This window comes from Thermobia domestica, chromosome 13 (assembly GCF_964235325.1).
Source record: "Thermobia domestica chromosome 13, izTheDome1.hap1.1, whole genome shotgun sequence".
In the NCBI taxonomy this organism is placed as follows: domain Eukaryota; kingdom Metazoa; phylum Arthropoda; class Insecta; order Zygentoma; family Lepismatidae; genus Thermobia; species Thermobia domestica.
Genome location: NC_137466.1, coordinates 36,559,500 through 36,582,351, shown reverse-complemented (window position 1 = coordinate 36,582,351; position 22,852 = coordinate 36,559,500). Strand labels below are relative to the sequence as shown.

At 36.4% G+C, this 22,852-nt stretch overlaps 1 protein-coding gene across 1 annotated transcript in view; it reads right to left on the bottom strand.

Moving 5' to 3' along the window:
• The window catches only part of LOC145668102 (synaptic vesicle glycoprotein 2C-like), a 281,944-nt gene extending 270,147 nt beyond the window's left edge, over positions 1-11,797 (bottom strand). Inside the window, exon 1 of the mRNA XM_081735629.1 lies at positions 11,640-11,797. The gene's annotated coding sequence lies outside the window, so the exon portion shown is untranslated. The remainder of the gene's footprint in view (positions 1-11,639) is intronic.
• Positions 11,798-22,852: the final 11,055 nt, after the last annotated feature.

Here is a 22,852-nt window from a genome sequence, read left to right as displayed (position 1 = left end):
CCATATTTTTGTCCATCTCCTGTAGGTGCAGACTACGTAGGTGCTCCGGGCCTCATGCACCCGTTGCGGGTATTTAATGGGTGCTGAGCATGTGGTAAATAATAAAAAGAAACTATAGTACAGAGGATCCCACGTTAAATTTTAGATATGGATGCACATGTGTTGAATAATAAGTTATCAATACCAATTTTATACTCTTGAGTTTTACGGCATAACGAGGATCCAGCGATATAACATTACAACTATAATAATGATCCATGAGTATAATTTTGTATAATTATTTCTTTAAAGAACTTGGTGTGTTTGATTTTGTTAATTTATGATTTAAAAAATCTAAAATGCTTTACGTAAATTACAAGACAATTGAATCCTTTTCTATCTTCACTCAAATTATCCTAAAATATTCTAAAGGTTTAACTGTAATCATTATTATTTCAATAATTTTCTGCTCCTTATTTCGGCCCATATTGCTAAACATGTTTGAAATTCACAAAACAAAATCTTAATGTTAAGGAATTTTGTTTAGGAAATTGTGCTAAAATAAATTATATATATAGGGTGTAAAAGAAATAGTGACTCACCTTGTCAGTGATCAGTACGTTTTTATTATAAACAAGAATGGCATGAAACAAAATTGAAAATTGTAGGCACGGAGGAATGATGTAAAAATCAAGTACTTTATAGTAGCCAATCCCTATTCTCCATTTGAAGGCCCACCTGGCGGCCATTAACATTGTTGCATGCCTGCATCGGAAGACACACATTTCTGCACGCATCTCGGCACATCTGAACGGGAATGTTGCTGAATTCGCAGGACGTTAAATCAGGAGAACAAAGCTAGGTTATTCTCACCAATACGCCCAATCCAACGATGTGGAAGAACATCGTTTAGGTAGTAACGAACTGGAATGTGCCAATGAGGGGGCGACAAACTCTACACAGTACAAATTTGGTGAGTTTGTAGTTCTTTTCTTATATCTTTCATATGTGCACGTGTAATACTTTTGAATATATAGCCTTTTCAAAACGAATGAATCATTTATGCTAACCCTGTATGTGAAATTGGGAAGAGTCTACGTAGTCTGCATGTAGTACAGTGTAGTGTAGTGGTGGTTTCAGATTCCCCCCTCCCCGGAAGCGGATATCAATCCATGAGGAATGAAAGTAGCAGTAGGAATAAGCGTGACCCAAATTAAGCACGACCGAAGATATGGCCCGTGGGGGAATTTCATTACTGGTAGTGGTTCTTTTCAGCACCAAGTGTATATGAGACGAGGTCCACAACGTAAGCTGGAATCCCAACCACTACTCGGGGTTTATCCAAGGCAACCCCTCTACTATGGAATGAACCTGGAGCTACGCGCACGGAAAGCAATGCGTTAGCCATTTAGTCATGACAGGAACAGATGAAGATGAGAATCAAGACGAGAATAGGGTTGCTAAGTCTGGAAAATAAAGTCACCGGCACCTTCTCAAAATTCCCTATGATATTAGCCTATGTGTGAAGTATCCCTGTACGGACCCATCCATGGAAAGGAAATGTACTACCGTGGACAAAAGTGCATTAGCATCTGTATTCTACATATCCTCAGTACATTCACTAATAAACTTGGTAGATACATTGTGCTAAGAATAAGAAACTGAAGTCGGTGTTGATAATTTTATTGTATTTACCAGTAACTGCCGCTTCTTTAAAACCATCGAAATAGATTAACAGAAGTACGAATACTAATTCTTACATGATGAATTTTGGATTTACAAAATGAAATTTACTTCAACCATAGTTGAAACTTATACTTCAACTACAGAAAATTGCTTTAAAAATTTCTAAGGAAGAAAGTTGGATGGTTAAGAAAAGTCATACGTAGCAGCTGGGGACGTGAAACTAAACAACGCAATAACATTGTACTAACGAAATACCGAAATACCTAAGAGTTATTTGCCAACAATCGATGAAGAATTTAAATTTATTCCTATATTTATGCCGGACACATGACAAATTATACACTTCTGTCTCTCTTGTTGAAAACGTAGTTTCACAATAAAATTAATTCTTATCAAATTTCTTATGTTAAATAAATGAGAAAAACTGCCACATATTTTTTTAAAGTATCACTTAATGTATAATACAACGGAAATTTGTATTTTTAAAGGCATTGTTGAAGAACTTCGATGTTTTGGCAACCCTAGACGAGAAAGGGTTACCGATAAGGAAAGCAACAGAATTTGGTAAAGCTCTTATTTAGAGACATGAAAAACGGAATCAAAATGGCATAGATAAAATGTCTATTCAGTAAGTAAGAAGTTGGGAGAAGAAGGAAAGGAAGTTAACTTTTGTATGTGCTATGAACTACATAAAACAGGAAATTGGCCAGAGATCTTTTTAACAATCAGCGATGATTTCGTTGAAAATGAGAAAATCCAACTAGACGTAAGGAATCTGTATAAAATAAAGTTTAATACGAATACCCATGGTGAACGTTGAAAAGGAGATTAAAACGAATTAGCACAACTGAAGATAAACAGTTTGGGTTTAGGAAGAAGAAAAACGCAAAAGAAACTAATTATTTACTAATGGTAAGACAAAATATCATGAAATTTTATTCATATAACCACAGGGCAAGGCGAAACAAAGTTTTATTGTAATATAAACCAGTAGCGTAGCGTGATATTCCGAAAGGGGGATGCCAAAGTTAGCCATTTGTACGATATAGTACTACTGCAAGTAGCAATACATAGCTATTCCGAATGGAAATATAGGGTTATACAAAATTTAGGAGGAAGCCCCCCTAATTGGAGGTCTAGTGGGGCATAGAGAAGCGAATGCGTGGATTACGTTAGAATTTAATAACAAATTGTCTCAGCTCCTTCTTGCCACTACCGTTGTGACGAGAAAACTAGGCCCCACTTTTGTATGAACATTGTTTCCAGTATCGTTCCCTTCATTTCTTTCTCGTGGGCGGCTTTTTTCTCCACATACCACACGTAAATCTCGTTCTTTCAATATATATATATATATATATATATATATATATATATATATATATATATCGCCCAGAAATTTGTCATCTTGGGTCCGGAACTCAGACGCCCGTTCGTGAATATGGGCCTGAGTGTATATATCATTTGAAGATGTAAATAGAGAGCACTTAAACCAACTCTGGGGGCCTGTTTCTGTATCCAGATACTGAAGTCAAGAGCGCAGATCTGTCTTCAACGTTCGTGGGATGGGTAAGACTGTTCCCATAATTCTTTCCTTTTTTTTAACGATGTTCAAAATATTTATGAAGTTGAAAAAAATGCTGTGGAGGATTAGGGGAGCAGAGTTGTCTATAACATCGGCAGGAGGGCACATTTTAAGGCTTATTGTGGGGGGAGGGGAGAAGAGACTTATATTACAGTAGATGAATCAGATTTCTGAGGTAAACCTGTTGTACTCGTATATTATATAAAAAATGATGTAGATGAAATAGTGGTATAGGCCTATATCATTATTACAACTCAGTGCCGTGAGCACATTCTGAAATTTGAATATATGCATAATAATAATTGACATGTTTTTACTTACGCATCCACAATGATCCACATTAAAATTTTAGGACATTTGTTTTATAACGATACAAATAATGACTTCCCCAAAACTATGAAAGAAAATCAATCAAGCCTATATTTGGCGCAACAATACTCTTATCTGAGCAAAATTATGATTACCACAATAGCATTATAGGAATTGTTACAGGAATTAAACAAATAGTTGAAAATAGACTACTAATAATTAATGACAATGAAATATTAAAGAATACGATTCTTTTTTAAAATTGAAACAAGTCAAAGGACATCAGTTTCCTTTGTGGCAATCGGATAGAAATCATCATCATCACAATCTCAAATCGGATTATTGGGGGGTGGGGCAAGATTGTAGGGAACATGTTCCCCTTATGTCCCCGAGATTTGTGCCAGTGACTGAAGGGCCCTGGCACAATCTTTGCGAGTGACGGGGAGTGGTAGCTCTCTTGTCCTACCAGATCGGTGACCGTAATTCTACAGAATGCTTTAAGTTTATGCCTGTGTCTGTGAGCTCCTTAACGATGAAGATTACAATTACGATGCATTTAGTTACGATTAAGGCATAACTATTTTAATACTATTATTTACATAACCGGCATGCTTCAAAAATGCGTTGAACTAACCATTTCCGTTTTATTCTATTTCCTGTATATTAGGGTTCGTACGTTCTGTTCAGAAACTATAGCTTAGTTCAAAATATATACAGTTGGAAATACTTGAATATGCCAGCGTATATCTAAAGCAAATGCTGGGTTGCAAGGGATGAGGAGGAGTGAGACGGGAAGTATTGCGCATGCGCATTCAACAGAAAGCAGACGAAAACCCCGATGCTTTCAGTAAGTCTGGAAGCCCGAGGAAAATAGCATACGACAGGAGGAAAGACAGAAAATGTGCATCTGAGCGACGCGCATGCGTAGGTTCCTCTTGTCAAAGTAAGTCGAGAGAGCGCGCCAGAAGATTGCAGTGGAAATAATTGTGATAATTACAAGCAAACAATTTATATATAATGAAATACGTACTTTTTCTTATTAACAGGGGATGCCGGGCGTACCGGCGTTCCCTTACACTACGCCGCTGATATAAACCATGTCGATGTCTATTGTAAACATAAAACAAAAGATGGTTGTGATTCTTTCTAAAAAGATTCCATGGAAAATGTGATTAGCGACTGCAATATGTCCAAAAATTTAATTTATACCTGTTTGCACGTAATGTGGATAAATCGCACGTAAGAAAAAGCGTGCCATTGCGCCCCTAAATGTTTCCGCTCTAAGCAGCCGCCTAGATTGTCTATATGGACGGGCTGGCCCTGGTCAACATCAATTCAGAAACAAAACAAGCGAGGAATGCTACTCAGTGAAACCTTTGTTCTATATGATGAAGCTCACAAGTAAACCTTACGTTTGGGTGAATCGAGTTGCTGACTGAGACACATATGAGAAAGTAGTACTAAATGTGGTCAGTATTTCAGTGAAGTTGTAGGTGCGAAGCTCCAGGGGTTTAGGAGATACAGCTACCAGAACATCACATGGAAGTACAGAATAGTCTTCATACTTTTGGAGGTAAAAGCTCTGTAAGACCTCTTGTAACGACAAAAGGTGAATAACAAATATATGGGTACATATTAGGACTAGGGGGAAGTCATATAGTAAGGGTATACCTGACGGCGGCCATCTTGAAATCCGCCATTTTGAATTAAGGTTAAGTTTTTAAAATAGGAATAGGGTCATGTGATACATGATTTAAGGCGCAAATTTAATCAGAAGAACAACGGTGACGTTAATTTTGATTTACGCGCAATTGGTAAAAAGTTACAGGGGAAATTAAATATTGTTGCAGCATATATATTAGTCCTTTACCCCACCTTGTAAATTTTGTGTTAATGATAATAATCAAATAAAAAGCAGGTGGATAAATATTAGATCTATGGTAAGAGTTGCCTTGATGGCGTCCATGTTCAGATCCGCCATTTTGAATCAGACAAAAGTTTTAAACAAAACGCATAACAGTGACACCTTATTAATAGCAAATTGTACCATAAATCCAACGGTATAACCATTTTTGCTTTATCATTAACCAGCACAAAATTAAATGGGAATAGCGTAATGCAATAGATGACTTCGGGCTAGAAGTTAATCAGAAATACAATGGTGGCGTTACAATGTTAGTTGTTTGATGCTGTACTTGCACGCCATTTCGTTGTTTTCTTGTATCCTGTTAAAGGACTAATACATATGCTGCAACAATATTTAATTTCCCCTGTAACGTTTTACCAATTGCGCGTAAATCAAAATTAACGTCACCGTTGTTCTTCTGATTAAATTTGCGCCTTAAATCATGTATCACATGACCCTATTCCTATTTTAAAAACTTAACCTTAATTCAAAATGGCGGATTTCAAGATGGCCGCCGTCAGGTATACCCTTACTATATGACTTCCCCCTAGTCCTAATATGTACCCATATATTTGTTATTCACCTTTTGTCGTTACAAGAGGTCTTACAGAGCTTTTACCTCCAAAAGTATGAAGACTATTCTGTACTTCCATGTGATGTTCTGGTAGCTGTATCTCCTAAATCCCTGGAGCTTCGCACCTACAACTTCACTGAAATACTGACCACATTTAGTACTACTTTCTCATATGTGTCTCAGTCAGCAACTCGATTCACCCAAACGTAAGGTTTACTTGTCAGCACGAGCTCCAATCATTTCTTGGTAAATTCGGACGCTCTGTGAAAAAGAATTGATGGGTGTTCTCGTCAGAAACTCCGACTACAAAACAATTGAACTAATAGGAAAATACCTTCAAGGGTTAGATTTTAACCTTCCAGAAAATATAAATAGTACACTTGTTCTGTCTATAAATATTGTCCAGTAACACTTGTTGATGTTGACAGGCCATTTTCTGGCTACAAACGTCACAAATTGACACTACAAAATATAGAGAAGGATCTCGTAATATACCTTAAGATTAATTATGTGAAGAATTAAATCCTTAAAAACGAATGCTTCCTTCTGTACACTGAAAACATGTATAAAAGTGTGATTCATATTATTTCGTGTACAAGTAAATACACTCTTGTGAAGAAAAACTAGAGATCGCGTTCTCATATCACTGTGTTCATTTTAATCTCATAATCTGTGTTTGTTTTAAGATGTTAGACCAGCGTTTCCCAACCTTTTCCAACTTACGGCCCACTACGGGTCTTACTTGAATTCTCGCGGCACACTTATACATATTATTTGTAAATATTAAACAGAGTGGTATTTTTCTGTGATTATTGATCTCCTTCTCACAGAGAAGAAAGCTCTATCACTGTTTTTTCCCCCGTGGTAAATCATTATGCTTATTTTTCATTATAATCTTAAAATAGAAAACAATTGCAATGGAATATTGGACTCAGGTTTTTAAAAATACGCTTTCTTTTTAAAAACTGTATCCAACCGTTTACTAAGAAGGAAGATCACTAAATAACGAAAAAAACAAACAAATCTCTTTTACTTTTAAAACACAAATGTACTGTAGTTAATTTGTCGAGAGCATTGAATGATATTTTAAATTTTCAAGTTACGAATTAGACTGCAACAATAAAGAAGCAATAATGCAACCATAACAATGATAACAGATACTTTTTTCCAACATTAGAAATGTACAGAACAGTAACTTGGTATGAAACTTAAAATTGTAGATTCATAGTAGAGGTTCATAGTAATGTGAAATACAAATATACATTTTTCCCTACGTTTTGCAATTTGATTGCTATAAAATTAATAATTTTGTTTCGATTCCTCGCGGCACACCAGCGGCCTATTCACGGCACACCGGTTGGGAAACACTGTGTTAGACGTATATGAACTATAAACACTGTTAAAATAAATTTTGAAGAAAAGTTTCTGAAAAGTAAAATACATTTTCTATGTTATATTTCACTTACAAAAGTTGTCACAACTTTTCTGCATATTCTCTTTTATTGCATTGTTCGTGCATTTAAGTATATATTATTATATTTGACAGCATAGTTGCATGCATATTTCATAAATTTTAAGCGCATAAAAATCCGATGTCAAGTCATTACACAACATACACCAATCATAAATATGGATTAAATGTTGTTATATGAGACCCTTTGTGGACATTCTGAAACACAAAAGGTTTGTAATAACTTCTAAAAGAAATTAAGAAGAAAATTAGGAGATTAGTTTTGTACATAAATTTACAAATACAAAACGAGAAGAAACGAAAAATAATTCTTCGACACGAGACAAAACTGCTACAAAAAATTACGAGACCAGACTAGACTTAGATAGATTTTCCTTTTTTAGTTTAGCGTTTCTTTCAGCAGCAAGACTATATGAAACGTGGACCTATAGCTTAACGCGGGATGCAAACCACGTGAGTTTCCGCCGGGAATCGAGCCCGGACCTACCACGCCAAAGGCACGCACGCTAATCGCTTAACCACGAGGAAGCTCAAGAGACCCAGGAGGGCTTTATTTTTTCATCTCGTCTCGTGGGTAACACTATTATTAACCAGCAGAGATAGAAGGCCCAGCAGTGGGAAACGCTAACTTAGCCAATTACCAACGTTGGCCCCATTGTAATACGCCATTTTACCAACCAATTTTTAGTCCTTACAAAAAAAAAAAAAAAAAAAAAAAAGTAGAATTACCATTCGGAGTGCGAGGTTGAAACTATTGGTTAAATGACGGGAAATAATTGGTTGGCAAACGACACTTAAAACTCCGTTGTGCCTCCTACGTATTTCTCAATTTCATTTTTTGCATTACGAACTCTAGCTATGTCGATTTATACGTACGCCCAACCAATTGTGCTACTAGGGTAAGAGAACTAATTCTTACGACAAAACAAGTTGTTTAGCGCACGGACGATTCTGAATTTGCAAAACGTGATCTACAAGTGCTGAAGAACACTCTTAAATCAATTATGTTCCTGTCTTAACTCCTTCGTATGGATGTGCAAGTGTGTAACATTATTTTACTCAAATAGTATTTTTGTTAAGTACAAGAAAGTTACGAAGACTATTATTATTATTATTATTATTATTATTATTATTATTACTATTATTATGGTAATATTTTGTTCAACATGAAATGATGGAGTAAACACTTAGCTGTTAACTAGAACATATTTTTAGCTGCTATCACGTATAACTGTTCTTTTTTTTTTTTTTTTTTTTTATTTCCCGCTTAGTCTGGCAGTGTATTCTTTCTTAAGCACAAAAAAGAAAATCAGTGGATATTGTAAACACATTTTAGAAATTCTGCCGACATTCCTGTCAAAATGTTTTTGAAGAAGTTAAAAGATCGTTTTTTTTCTCTAGGAATTCACCAGAAACATGGAGATTAATTTAATTGGTAATGATGAAACTGGTGGACCAGCTAGGAGTTAATAATCGCTAATTAACTACTTGAAAATCTTGAATTTTTCCAAATAAATTTTTGGGCATTTGTTCTAATTTAAAACTTAGAAACTACGTACACGTACTTTGTAATTCTTTCCAGGTAGCAACTGTTGCTTATCATTTTGCATTGTGTGTGTGTGTGTGTGTGTGTGTGTGTGTCGGGTGACGAAAAAAAATCTTCCTTACATCTACTAAAATTTAGTTTTATAAATACCAACTGTGCAATATTATATAATTATTTGTTAGGCTTATCCAACTGTCACAGACTTATGAAAAGTTACGTATGTTTGTAAATGGACAAAATGCAGACTTAAGGAAATTTGCTGTTTCATCTCCCTTCGTCTCGTTTACCCTCTACAGGTTCAAATGTTAGTACATATGTTGCATGACACTTAAGTCATATGCAGAAACACACTTCTTTATGTTCATGCAAATATTACAGGAACATTCTTAAAGTTTCCAGTAAATGATTATAATTATAATGTGCAGTGTAACAATTTTTCTTTTAAAAAAAAATCCCTACCTGTACGCTTTATAACACCGAGAAAACAATGTGCCAATAGGTTAAGGGCTCATAGCCCTTGACTACGCCACTAGATGGCTAAATAAATAGGAAATATGCATGTACAGTACAAGTAATTATTACAGCTACAAATATATATAATCACAACATATTTGCAACAAGTGTGGTCTGATAAATTTCGTTAAATATGAAAACTATTAAATCCTCGTTGGATCTCGCAGAGATTGGAATACAAAGTGGAAACTGGATGCAGTTAGCTAAGGATAGAAGTCAGTGGAGAGCTTTTGTGAACGCGGCATTGAACCTCCGGGTTCCATAGGCCATAGAGTTAGTTAGTTAGTTAGTTATTAAATCCTCGTTGATCCAATGGCAAGCACGCACGCCTTCGGTGCACGTGGCCGCGGGTCCGATTCCCGGTGGGAGGGCATTGAATGCATTACGGTCATTCGGATTCCACCTTAAAGTGTACACTAGTGGTTTTCAACCTTCTGTACTCACGGACCGGCAAATCATGGAGATATGTTAGTGGATGGCAAAATAGAAAATAACCATACACCTAAGCAAAAATAACTCGCGGGCCGATAGTTGGGAAACTACTGCACTACCGTCTCTTATAGCCTCGGTACTGAAAAGGACAGTAAACTTGAACAGACAATATTACATTAGTGTTGGTACATGTTTAGGGTTGCCAGACATCTCGGTTTTCCGGGACAGTCCCTGTTTTTAATGAAAGAATTAAATGTCCCGATAAAGGCTTTCGGGACGCCTGTTCGTCCCGGTTTTCGTTCTTCAGATCAACCTGCAAGAATTAGTATCTCACCTAAAAACGGAAGGTTTTCGGAAGATTTATGTAGCCAGTTAATTTTACTAAACAAACAAGGAATTTTAAAATCACCTATTCATTCTTTCGTCCTATGGGTTCTTTCGCTTCAAAAAAAAAAAAAAATAAATAAATAAAATAAAATAAAATAAAATAAAATAAAAAATGTTCAAGAGGGGCATACGTTATGGTAATAATTTCTCGAATATCATCACCTTCAATAGAAAAGAACGTTTTTTTCTCGGTGACGGGCTTTAACTGCTAGTTATTTTATACTTCAAATGAATTTTTTTCTTGCTAAATGCTAAATTTGTATTATTTTAGGGTAGTGGTTCTGACTCAAGCGGTGACGGAAAAAAGGAAAAAAATATCTCTTCAATCATAAATGGGAGAGTATGCCGTACTTTGTGCAATATTTAGGACCTGTTAAACACAATAAATCGGAATTCGAAATAAGGGACGTCAGGTAGCTCTTTCCTGTTACCTTTTCACATTCTTTATGCATCTCTTGTAAGGCTTCATTTGTGTTAGCTGCGTATAGAATGAACTGGAAAATTGTGATTAGTAACCTCGAAAAGACGGGTAATTAGTTGATTTTGATCAAATGAGTAGAAACTCTGACCTTATATATAGCCTCAGATTGGTGTCCCGGTTTTTCGTTTACAAAATCTGGCAACCCTATAAATGTTGATATATGAGAATCATTAAAATTCTGTTGATAAAGTTGTCATATGTATATCGTAAATATTAACACTCTGTGTTAAAATTTGTAACCGCTTACTGTACAAGAAAAAACTACGCTCATTGCTAATGAAAGCTTAAGCATCACTCAAAGAAATAAATAAATTCATCATTATTTAAATGACGAAAAGGGTCAATTATTATGAATACTAATAAATAAATATACATAAACCAAATTATTTCATAGTATTATTCCTTAACTATTCCTATAATGTAGTTTCAACTTCTTTATGTTGAAAAATGATAGTATCATATCCTTCAAGTTTTATAGTGTTGTATGGCTGTAGCTGATGAGCGCAGGATGAGATTGAGAGCAGTAATATATGCAGCGTGTGGCTTACTGTGTCACACAAATAATAACAGTTAAAGAATCTATATCCCGTGTTGTAGCACAACTTCGGAAGTGCTATGGACCAAAAACACTGGGTCCTCCGCCAGTGCTGATTTTACATGCACGCCGCGATCGTTATGCGTATGTAGCACTATACTGAAATCAGCTGACTGTGTCTTCCCCGAGCAGTATTCATAGGTGAAAAAAATGGAAACAAAAAGAAATATGTACTTACCTGGCTGCCCAGCGCTGTGTCAATGCCTTACGGTGTCTACCTGTAGGAACGCCGCAAGCTGCAGACGCCCCCGATCCAACCAACACACGCCGTTGCATTGATCCATAGATGGCAGCGCCTCTAGTGGCGTCAGGTTGAAACTTCAATTGTGAACATCGAAAAACATAAGCAGAAGCAGCATAATATTCATTAGCCAACAAATGGGTCAATTATGGTAATGGACCTAAACAGCCATTGAATGAAAAAACGAGCGTTTTGTACATAATGTTTATTCACTCTTCCGGTTTATGCACAATACGGCGAGAGATGTGTAGCTAAATCTACGTATTCAGCAATGACAACGAGACTACGGTCTTGTTAATAACACATGATTTCCCACAATCAACTCCCAGAACTGACGAACAATGGTTACGTTATGATGTGAAGAGAAACATTCTCTCAGGCTTTGCGATTGTGATTAGCTACAAAACACGGAGCTAATGCACTTGGAAGAGGTATTATTATTATTATTATTAATGGAGCCTCGGTGGCTCAATGTTGGATCGCTTATTTCTGGTGCGTGGGGTCCCTGATTCGATCCCACCTTGCGCAACTGCAATTTGTGGTGGACAAACACCGTGTGCGTGGGTTTTCTCGAGATTATCTCCCCTCACACACACACACGATCTGCCTGCTACCATTTTCATTCATTATCCTTATCATTTTTATTGTTATTCCAAATAGATACGGAAGTTACTTTTATCTATGACCTTTCCCGCGAAACTATGAGAGATTCGTGTTCGATCTGGGGTAAAGTTAATGATGTTCAAATCGAACGTTAAGCCCGTTCCGTATACTAGCCGTTCAGATATGTAGAGCGTTCATCACAGCGTATCAGAGGACAAAAATCACATATTTTTACTCAAATACAGTGAAAGCTCATTAACACCGAAAGTTTTCAACTAAAACAGGTCGTTTAGAGGGCTGTCTTTTAAAAGAGGATTCCATAATTTACTATGGATTTTCAAGGTAGAAATTAAACATCAAATATGAGGGGTTGCAATTGAAATATTGAGTCTATCGTGTGTTCTGTTGGGTTTTGTTTAGAAGAATTTTACATTAGGCAGGTGAAGCTAAGAGGGAATTCGTATGTTGAGGGATGGTATTACTCAAGTGGTGGTATGAGAAAACCACACTTTACCTTATTAACCAAAGGTGTACTGACTAAAGAATTATTTACTAGCCTTAGACCACAAATTTCTAAGGCTGTACTGACAATTATTAATTGAAAACATAAAAGAAAACAACTATATAATTGTCTTTGGGTCTTTGAGAAGCTCTCAAATTTACAGACTATTCAGATTTAGAAAAAAAGGTTCTAAGGATTTTATTTTATAAACTGTTATTAACAATTCTATAATATGATAGAAGTAGTTTTTTCTAGGAACAATTCACTAGGGGTGCGCACAAGTCGAAACATGTCTCGAATCTCAACTCGATTCGTGTTTCGATTCGATTCGACTCGAATTCGAGTCGAGACACACTTTGTAAAATTTGAGACGAGTCGACACAAACGTATTTCTCGACTCGATTTGAATGTCTTGAACATCTTCCTATAATTTTTAAAACGACAGGACTTGTCAGGTGTTCTAGGAGTGCTGTGGTGAGTGTTTTCAAAAAGTGGCGAAACCAAGTGGAAATGACGTCCAAACGTAGAGTGATTGGGCGCCCCTCACCTAATTACAGATGTCGGACGTCGTAGGCTGGGCAGACTGGTAAAACTGGACAGGTAGCGAACTGTGTCGGAACTAATATCAGATTTTAATGCTGGGCAAAGTACGAGTGTGTTTGAAGTAGTGTTGTAAAATTTCCGTAAATTTTGAACCTGTTGGTAAAGAAAACGTTTCTTTCGATTTCTATACGGAAAAATTGAAAAAAGTAAAAATGTTTGTATTAGGTTAATTTTACTAGTAATGGAATCTTTTTTTTTTTCGAACGCGTGAAAACTATAGGTTCAGAAATTTCAATATTGGGAATATTTAAAAAAGGCACTCGAAAATAAAACTATTCCAACTATTATCTACCTATTAAAATGCTATAATAGCAACAAAAGCGCTTATTTCTTATCTATATATTAAAATCCTACAATAGCAATTAAAAGCGACTTTTTTTTTTTTTACCGTTTACCCGGTTAAAGGGTTTTGCCCTTTCTTCGGGGGAGTGATGCATAAACATTTTGGATGCCATAATATTGTAGTGGGTCTAAGTGATTTGTCTTTATTCATTAATTATTAAATAATTCAAACATACAATCAACAGTAAAATAACAAAAATAACAAAAAATATGTGCCGTAAACGAGTATATAAGTGAAAAGAACACCAATAATATATGTGTATGAAGGCTAATAAACAGATAGAATGCAAGTAACGAATACAAAACATAATATATAAACTGAAAAGAATGATATGATGAAATAAAAATGAATGAATTGCACTAGACGACACATCGCTAGGTTTTGTTAGCAAACAAATGAAGTTATCTTCTACTCGTGGGGCCACTCAGGAACTGGTGAAGACAGGGGAGGCCCATATCGCTTGGTAATCACTGTGCGTATCATGGATAAACATGAGGTGATAGATGACGTGGATGATAAATGGCAAATACATTAGGATCTCTGTTGGTAGAATCCAACTGGCGGTGATAAAGTTAAAAGCGACTAGCTCCAACCTATAACTTTGGCTTTCAAATCTTTCATTTACGGTTATGTGTGATTTTACAAACATTTTGAGATGTTAACTTTAAATAAATTAGTTCTTTTTCATAAAGTTTGTTTTAAAATTATTGTTCAAAACCTTTGTATTTTAATAAGCCTTCTCTAAAATCAATGCACGTGAATTGTGCTTCCATCTTCCGAGATCTTTTCAACTATATGTTGTGGACGTTTATATGTTTGTGGTCAATCCTTTCGACAATGTGATCTCGGAAACTACAGGATCTAGAAAGATGACGTTTTCACTGATCGATTGGAAATTTTGCGTAGATTGTCCAGTTCTAATTGAATGTTTAAAAAACATAGTCATTATTTCTTTATATTACATTTTTAAGGGTACACTGAAAGCGTTGAAATTTAAACAAAAAATAAAGCATCATATCCTACGCATTATACATTCCAACACCAAATTGTTGTATATAGGGGTTGCATGTGACTCAGGTGTTTGTTTCATGGCCAAATAACAATGAAAAAGAAAGGATAACCTTTTCTCCAGTGAAAGATGAATCTTCATTTTCGGAGTGTTTTGCCCAATGAACACCATATATAACTGCCATTATAATTAATTTTGTATGTAATGTATTTGCTTATTACATACTGGATGCAAGAAGAAAGAAACCACTGGTCATGCATGAATCAGAAACTCCAACCGAAAGTAGGCTCACATCTTGTAAACGGGCGAGATATTGAGAAAGAAATAATCGATAAAATCTCCCCTTTATGATACGTCTTGCCATTTTTTTTAAAATCAAGACGTCTTTCACTTGTGTCTGTAAAGGGCCATTTACAGATGTTGTGAGGAATGAGAAGGATAGGAGGATATTTATGCTCATATGCGAATAATGAGCTGTGTATAAAGCACAGGTTCAGGTAGTTTTTATTTTATTTTTTAAAGCTAGCTCGTAAGCTAGCAAGCTCTTAGAGGGGTACACCCTCTTTTAGGAATGGAATGTAAAGGAAAGTGATTGGACTAGGATATTGGGAGAGGATCTAAGGGATGTCTGGTTACAGTTTCAGCCTTTATTTTACTTTATTTCGTCATTTTTTTACATCACAATATATATATTGTGATCTTTGCGATCATAAATATACTGACAGGTGGATTCACAGGTAATAATATAAACATATAAGAGAAAATCATAAAGAAAATACAATCGACAGAATGGAAATAGATTATGAAGCTATAAACATAACAAAGACGATAGAATATGGTAATTATAAGTAGATGCGATGATCATGAAGGATGAAGTGAAGTGCAAGCATGCCACAACACGAGGGAAAGGTTAGATCAACGAATGCTGTTATCTTCTGCCTAGGGGCGACGCTAGGCAGATGAAGACTTGGGAAGCCCTGTTAGTCACAAAGGGAGATCACTGTGAAGTATATGAAGGAAATATGTGTGAGAGATAAGCATGAATGCGATAGTCATCCAAAAGTTCTAGATCGAGATGATTAGGGGGTAATGTATAGTAATAAAGCGTGAAAAGGAGGTGCAAAGGGTATAGTAATAACATGGTCGGCATGGGTGAATTGAAAGGTAGTGCATAGTGTCGAAAAGTAGTGGATGGTGGCGAGAGTAGCGATCGAGAAAGTTACGGTGTAACGTTTCCAGGTGAAATTTAAGAACAGGAAATGTAATAAGAGTGTAAAGGTCACTGGTGGGGCTGGGTAATGAAATGCGATAGGCGATGTGTACGATGGTGATGCTGATATCCAGGCTAGAGAAGCATATTCCAAGGCTTTATATGTATTAAGGATAAGCTGGGAAGAGAGACCCCAAGTAGTTCCGGTTACTCTTTTGAGTAAATTAGGGGCCGCGGTGGCTCAGTGTTAGAGCGTTCACCTCTGGTCCTAGGGGTCTCGGGTTCAAACCCTGCTCCCGCCAAGTGAACTTTGTGGTGGACAAACACCGTGTGCGTGGGTTTTCTTGGGGTTCTCCCGTTTCCTCCCACTTTCTTCATTCCACCATTTCATTCATTACTCCTCATCACCGTCTCCTTTAGCCTAACCGGCATAACCGTGGGACGTAAAACTAAAGATTTCATTTCATTTTCTTTTGAGTAAATTAAGTCTATTATATGCTTTAGTTTTAACAGAGTTGAGGTGAGGTGTCCAATTGAGGTGATGGTCGAAAATGAGGCCAAGGTAAGTAGGGATGCGCACGAGTCGAGACATGTCTCGAATCTCGACTCGACTCGACTCGAACTCGAGTCGAGACACACTTTGTAAAATTCGAGACGAGTCAAGACAAACGTATTTCTCTACTCGAAATTTCGTGTCGAGACACGAGTCGAGTCGAGACAGCTCGTAAAAATCTCGACTCGACTCGAATGTCTCGAAAATCATTCCAGAATTTTTAATATTATTTTGAAGAAAGTACTCATTTTGAAATACTCGGCACGAGAATTTCGGAAACTGCAGGACTTGTCAGATGTTCGAGGAGTGTTGTGGTGAGTGTCTTCAACAAGTGGCGAAACCAAGGGAAAACGACGTCCAAACGTCGAGGTGTTGGGCGCCCCCACCTCAATACATATGTCGGACGTTGTAGGCTGAGCAGACGAGCATACAGGCACCGAACTGCGTCGGAACTAACATCAGAGTTTAATGCTGGGCAAAGTACAAGTGTGTCTGAACTAGTGTTATAAAATTTCCGGAAATTTTGAACCTGTTGGTATAAAACCATTTTTTTTTCGAATTCTTTCCGGAAAAATTAGAAACATTGAAAAAATATAAAAAAATATTTGTATTAGGTTAATTTTACTAGTAATGATATCCTTTATTTTTGAAACGCGTGAAAAATATGTTCAAAAATTTCAATATTGCGAACATTAAAAAATAGCACTCGAAAATAAAATTATTCCAATTATTATCTGTATTAAAATGCTAGCTTTACGCGTATATGTTTGTCCCCACAGAAAAGTTTATATGTTCGTCTCCAGTCCTTTTGACAATGAGATATTGAACCCACAAGTGCTAGAAACGTACCGTTTTCATTGGTCGATTCCAAATTTTGTATAAATTGTCCAGTTCTAATGAATATTTAAGAAAAAAGAAACGTGGCCATTAGTTCTTTATTAAATTTTTAGGGGTACACTGGAAGTACTGAAGTTTTTGAAAAAGTAAAGCTTCATACCCTACTAGTTATATATTCCAACATCACATAGTTGTATACAAGAGTTGTATATCTCTCAGGTGTTTGTTTCATGGTCAAATGATAAGAAAACGAAGGATAACCATTTCTCCAGTCTAAGATGAATCTTCATTGTTTGGAGAGTTTTTTTAATGAACTCCGTATGTAACTGACATAATTAATTGTATGTGTAATTTATTTACTTATTACATAATGCATGAAAAAAGAAAGAAAATACTGGTCATATATGAATTAGAAATTCCAATCACAAGTGGGCTCAAATCTTGCAAACAGTGCGAGATATTGAAAAAATAGTCGAAAAAAATTCCCCTTTATAATACCCCTTGCCGATTTTTATGAAGGCGTTCTTCTCTTGTATCTGTAAAGGGACATGTATAGATATGAGGAATGACAAGGAGATTCATGCTCATATGTGAATGATGCGCTGTTTAGAGAGCGCAGGTTCAGCTAATTGAAAATTAATAGTCTGCACTTATTTCTGTTATGTCCTTTATTCGTGGATGTGCATTAATTACATAAGTTACAGTTACAGTTACATACAGTTACATGCATTAATTACAGTTACATACAAGCCTACCAACATGAAGTGTTTTGTTGCAACAAATAGGTCTCTTGAATAAAACTGAGTTCTCAATATGCTCTTTGGTCTGGTGAAGTTTTGTTAATTTTAACCAAATTACTTCTTAACAGAAAGAGCAGTAGGCAAACTTCACTAATACTCATGCACTAAAACATATAATTACTATTATTTAATATTTTAATTTAGACACTTATATAAACTTATGTACAAAATCCTGTATGTAAACAAATACATGTTTTCTAGTAAGACAAATTATCTATTACAATCAAAATGAAAGTGACTATGTTTCTAGCTTAGTAACTCTTGAATCATCAGACCGACCTCGATAAAATTTTCAACATAGATGAGGTTCCGGATGGTTTTCATAATTTCACTTTGAAGGTGGAACTTGAGGCAAGGGGAGAGTGGAAAATGACATATTAGTGTCGAATCCACAATTTTCGGGGTCGCTGAAATGAACAATGACACTTCCGATGCCATTTAAATCAAAATTCAGCCCCACAACTTGGGCTGAGATATATTAAAATTATTGAAAATGACTGATATTAGTGTCGAATCGATAGTTTTCGGGGTCGCCAAGATGAACAGTGACACTTCCGAGTGTTTAAATCCAAATTCAGCCCCGCAACTTGGTGGAAGGGAGAATATATATATATACAGAGTGTTGATTAATTCGTGTGTCAATTTCATTTGTTCACTGTGCAAAAGTGGTATGAGGTAAAGCCGTGGAATTTAGTGTAACTTTAGACGAAGGACATAAGTTTTGTTTCGCCATAGAAGTATGTCACTTGTACTGAAGGTTGAAGAGATATAGGGTCAAAGATCAAATTTCGATTTTTTCCTTATGGGATTCCAATGTTAAATTCTAAAAGAGCCTGAAAAAACGTAAATCGAAGTGATAACAAAGAAAAAGCTGTATGGTATGATTCTATGTCGCAAGCTGACCAAATATGCGTTAATTAAGTGTCATGATCAGAGGTCACTGTCAGATTAAGGTCAAAAGTCACCTTGAGAACCCATTTGACATGATGATGTACGGACATTGCGTTCTTTTCAGTGTATTCAAGTTGGTTCTCAAGATGACCTGTGACCTTGATCTGACCGTGACCTCTGACCATGACACTTAATTGACGCATATTTGGTCAGCTTGCGACATAGAATCATACCATACAGCTTTTTCTTTGTTATCACTTCGATTTACGTTTTTTCAGGCTCTTTCAGAATTTAACATTGGAATCCCATAAGGAAAAAATCGAAATTTGATCTTTGACCCTATATCTCTTCAACCTTCAGTACAAGTGACATGCTTCTATGGCGAAACAAAACTTATGTCCTTCGTCTAAAGTTACACCAAATTCCACGGCTTTACCTCATACCACTTTTGCACAGTGAACAAATGAAATTGACATACGAATTAATCAACACTCTGTATATATATATATATATATATATATATATATATATATATATATATATATATATATATATATATATATATATATATATATATATATATTCTGTCGGTACGCAAAGATACGGCATACTGGCACCTTTTAATGGTAGCGGAATATTTCCTTTTCTGTCTTAAAAATGGATTGACAAGAAACATTAAAAAATACCAAGTACACGGAGAAAAAATTGTAGGTGGCGTACTTAAAAAGGTAGGTTACATCAGTAATTCCTGTAGTTTTTGGAGTTAACGTACAGTAGACGTATAACTGGAAACAAAGTTTTATAATATTTTCCGTATAAGTGTTCCATCTATACATACTTTCTGTATGAAACAATATAGGCGGTCAGGATCTTACATACAAATGGACGTGTATAACATATAGCTGATTATTGTAACATAAGTATATGCATGTGATATACGGAAAACCGTTAAATGTCAGACATCCTGCAACGGCATGATGTAACATCTAAGAGCAGTACCTATGTAGCATACGGTTACCGTATGCTCCGTACTGATTTCTGTAGTAAGCTAGAGTATTCCGTATATTTGTACAATATACCGCTGCCCGGAGAACGAATTTTTCTCAGTGTAGTAAATGTATAGGTTTATTGAAAATCATTTTTTGTTTGTTTGTTTGTTTTGTTTTCCTTTTTTCTTTCAAGAGAAAGAGCTGCGAATCTTTGTTCCTTCTTGGAGCCAGTTAATAATATTCATGGCTCTTTCCTTCGCTGATACGTCTTCGTGCTTCCCTTTGTTCATTCCTTTTTAGCACGGTAATATAAATCATAAAGGCTCTGAACCGACCAGATTTTTTTCTGAAAAGACTGATGTCTCACAACAAATTTGTCTGTCGCTAATTCAATGGCCATTAGAGATGGAAAGTTGAGATGGCAAAAGTGGACAGTGAGCAAAAGTCAGACTCTCTCTCTCTCTTTCACAAATGGGCATTCAGTAAATGGAAATGTGCATTCAAGATGCAGACATACTTGAAAATGTTCATTCTATTATCTATACAAGCCGGCTACGAGTCTTTCGTTTTGGCCACGGATGCAGTCCAATTACCCTTTCCTCCTAACAGAATATGTAGGCTACTGATGACCACATGTTATCGAAACTATCGTGCTATTGTTTCTTTGTATGGTTTGGCAGAAACTTCTTTGGATATCGAAGCCCGCGGACACGTTGAGAAAAGCAATTTATTAAACCAAGCTTTCTGTCTAAAATCTTAGTTAATTGCATTGAGAAGCAACTTCAACTCGTCGCGCTCTCGAGTTTGTGCCCAATTTCAGGTGGAAAAGATTCAACTTCCGACCACAGCGGCTCAAGAGATCCTGTGAATCTGAACATTTTGCAAGTGGCTTCGGTTTCGGGGACACTAAAACATCGTGGGATGAATTTTTAACAATGAAGTATCTTTCATTTAGTTGGTTGTGTGTTTTGTTGCGTGGTGTGGCAGACAAGAAAGCTGTAAAATTTTCGAATTATGAAAATTTTAATTGAACCTTAAACTTACGTATAATTGTGTAGTGTGTAGAGGAACGTCGAGTAGTTATCTCCAGATATGACAAAAAATATAGTCGCTATTATAAAATTTCCAAGGACCATGTGAGTACATTTCTTATCCTATGAACCATGTTTTAAAATATTATGCTGTCTTTTCGTAATTTACGTTGCTGTCTGGAATAGGCTATAAACTTAGATATTTCAATAGGGACGTACGCAGGGGGTGGAATTTGGGGGTCCGGACTCCGAAATCCTGTTTTTTGTGCAAATTAAATCTAATTCTAGGGGCAAGTTTTCAAATTTTAATATAATTTATCCTCAATTTGAACTTGAACCTTCCCCGAATATCTTTTACCTTTCCGAAATACATAGGGGGCGCGATGTCTCAGTAGTAGATCGTTCACCTCCGGTGCTTGGGGTCCCTGGTTCGATTCCAGTTAGCGCCGTGTAGACTTTGTGGTGGACAAACACCGCGCTCATGGGTTTTCTCGGGATTTTCCCGTTTCCTTCCACTTTCTTCATTCCACAATTTCATTCATTTCTCATTATCACCGTCTCCTTAACCTAACCAGTATATTCGTGGGACGTAAAAATAAAAGATTTCATTTCATTTTTCCTACCGAAAAAATTCGTGCGTACGTGCTTATAATTCAATTATCTTTTACGAAAATGCTGTTCTATTTAACTTGTAGGGTTTAAAGTCTGAACATTGGGAGCTAATTCTGCTATGTATTGTGCTCATTATTATTATTATTATTATTATTATTATTATTATTATTATTATTATTATTATTATTATTATTATTATTATTATTATTATTACCCTGAAAGGTATGCAACCAACTTTCAAACTTTTAACCATTGTGAAAGTGAGGTCCAGCGTACCGACATCTTTATTATTTAAAAAACTATATATACATATATACAGTGGCGGATCCAAGGGGGCTATAGGGGCCATAGCCCCTCCTTGACGCTCAGGTATACACTGGATAAAATGATCTTCAATCCTGCTTTACACTGGATAAAACGGCAAAATATGGTTAAGCCTCTCCGCCCCTGTGTATATATCTATATATATATACAGAGAGAGAGAGAGAGAATGAAAGATATAGATATATACCTGATCGAGTCCGTCGTGTTCCAAGAGAAGAACTCCTTTACACCTTTACTGCGGGACGGAGACAAGCTGGCGGCGCCTTAATTATGCCTGGGGAACATTCACGTGAGCATCCATGTGTCTACTGGAGCTGGAGCAAGGCACCATGACGGCCGAGGCGTATCGCACACTGCTTGGAGACTACGCACACCCCTTCATGCCGACCATGTTTCCCAAAGGTAATAGTATTTTTCGACAAGATAATGCACCATGTCACAAAGCCAGGAGTGTGATGGAGTGGTTCGAGGAGCGCAGGAGCGAGTTCCAAGTGATGTGCTGGTCCCCCAACTCGCCGGATCTGAACCCAATCGAACACACCTGGGATGTGATTGAACGTGACGTCAGGACACATCGCCCCCTCCCCGGAATTTACGGGAATTAGGTGACGTGTGTGTGCATATGTGGTGTCAACTCTCTCCAGCCACCTACCAAGAATCATTGCGTGCATGCCAAGACGTGTTGCTGTTGTTATCCGTGCCAAAGGTCGATATACCAGGGGTGGATAACTTAACGTAACTGTAACGTAACGAAAATAGTTCTCTGTAACAAAATTATTGGTTATTTAATGTAGGTAGGTACAAGGTATACCACCAATTTTTGTTACGACACCGTAACGTTAT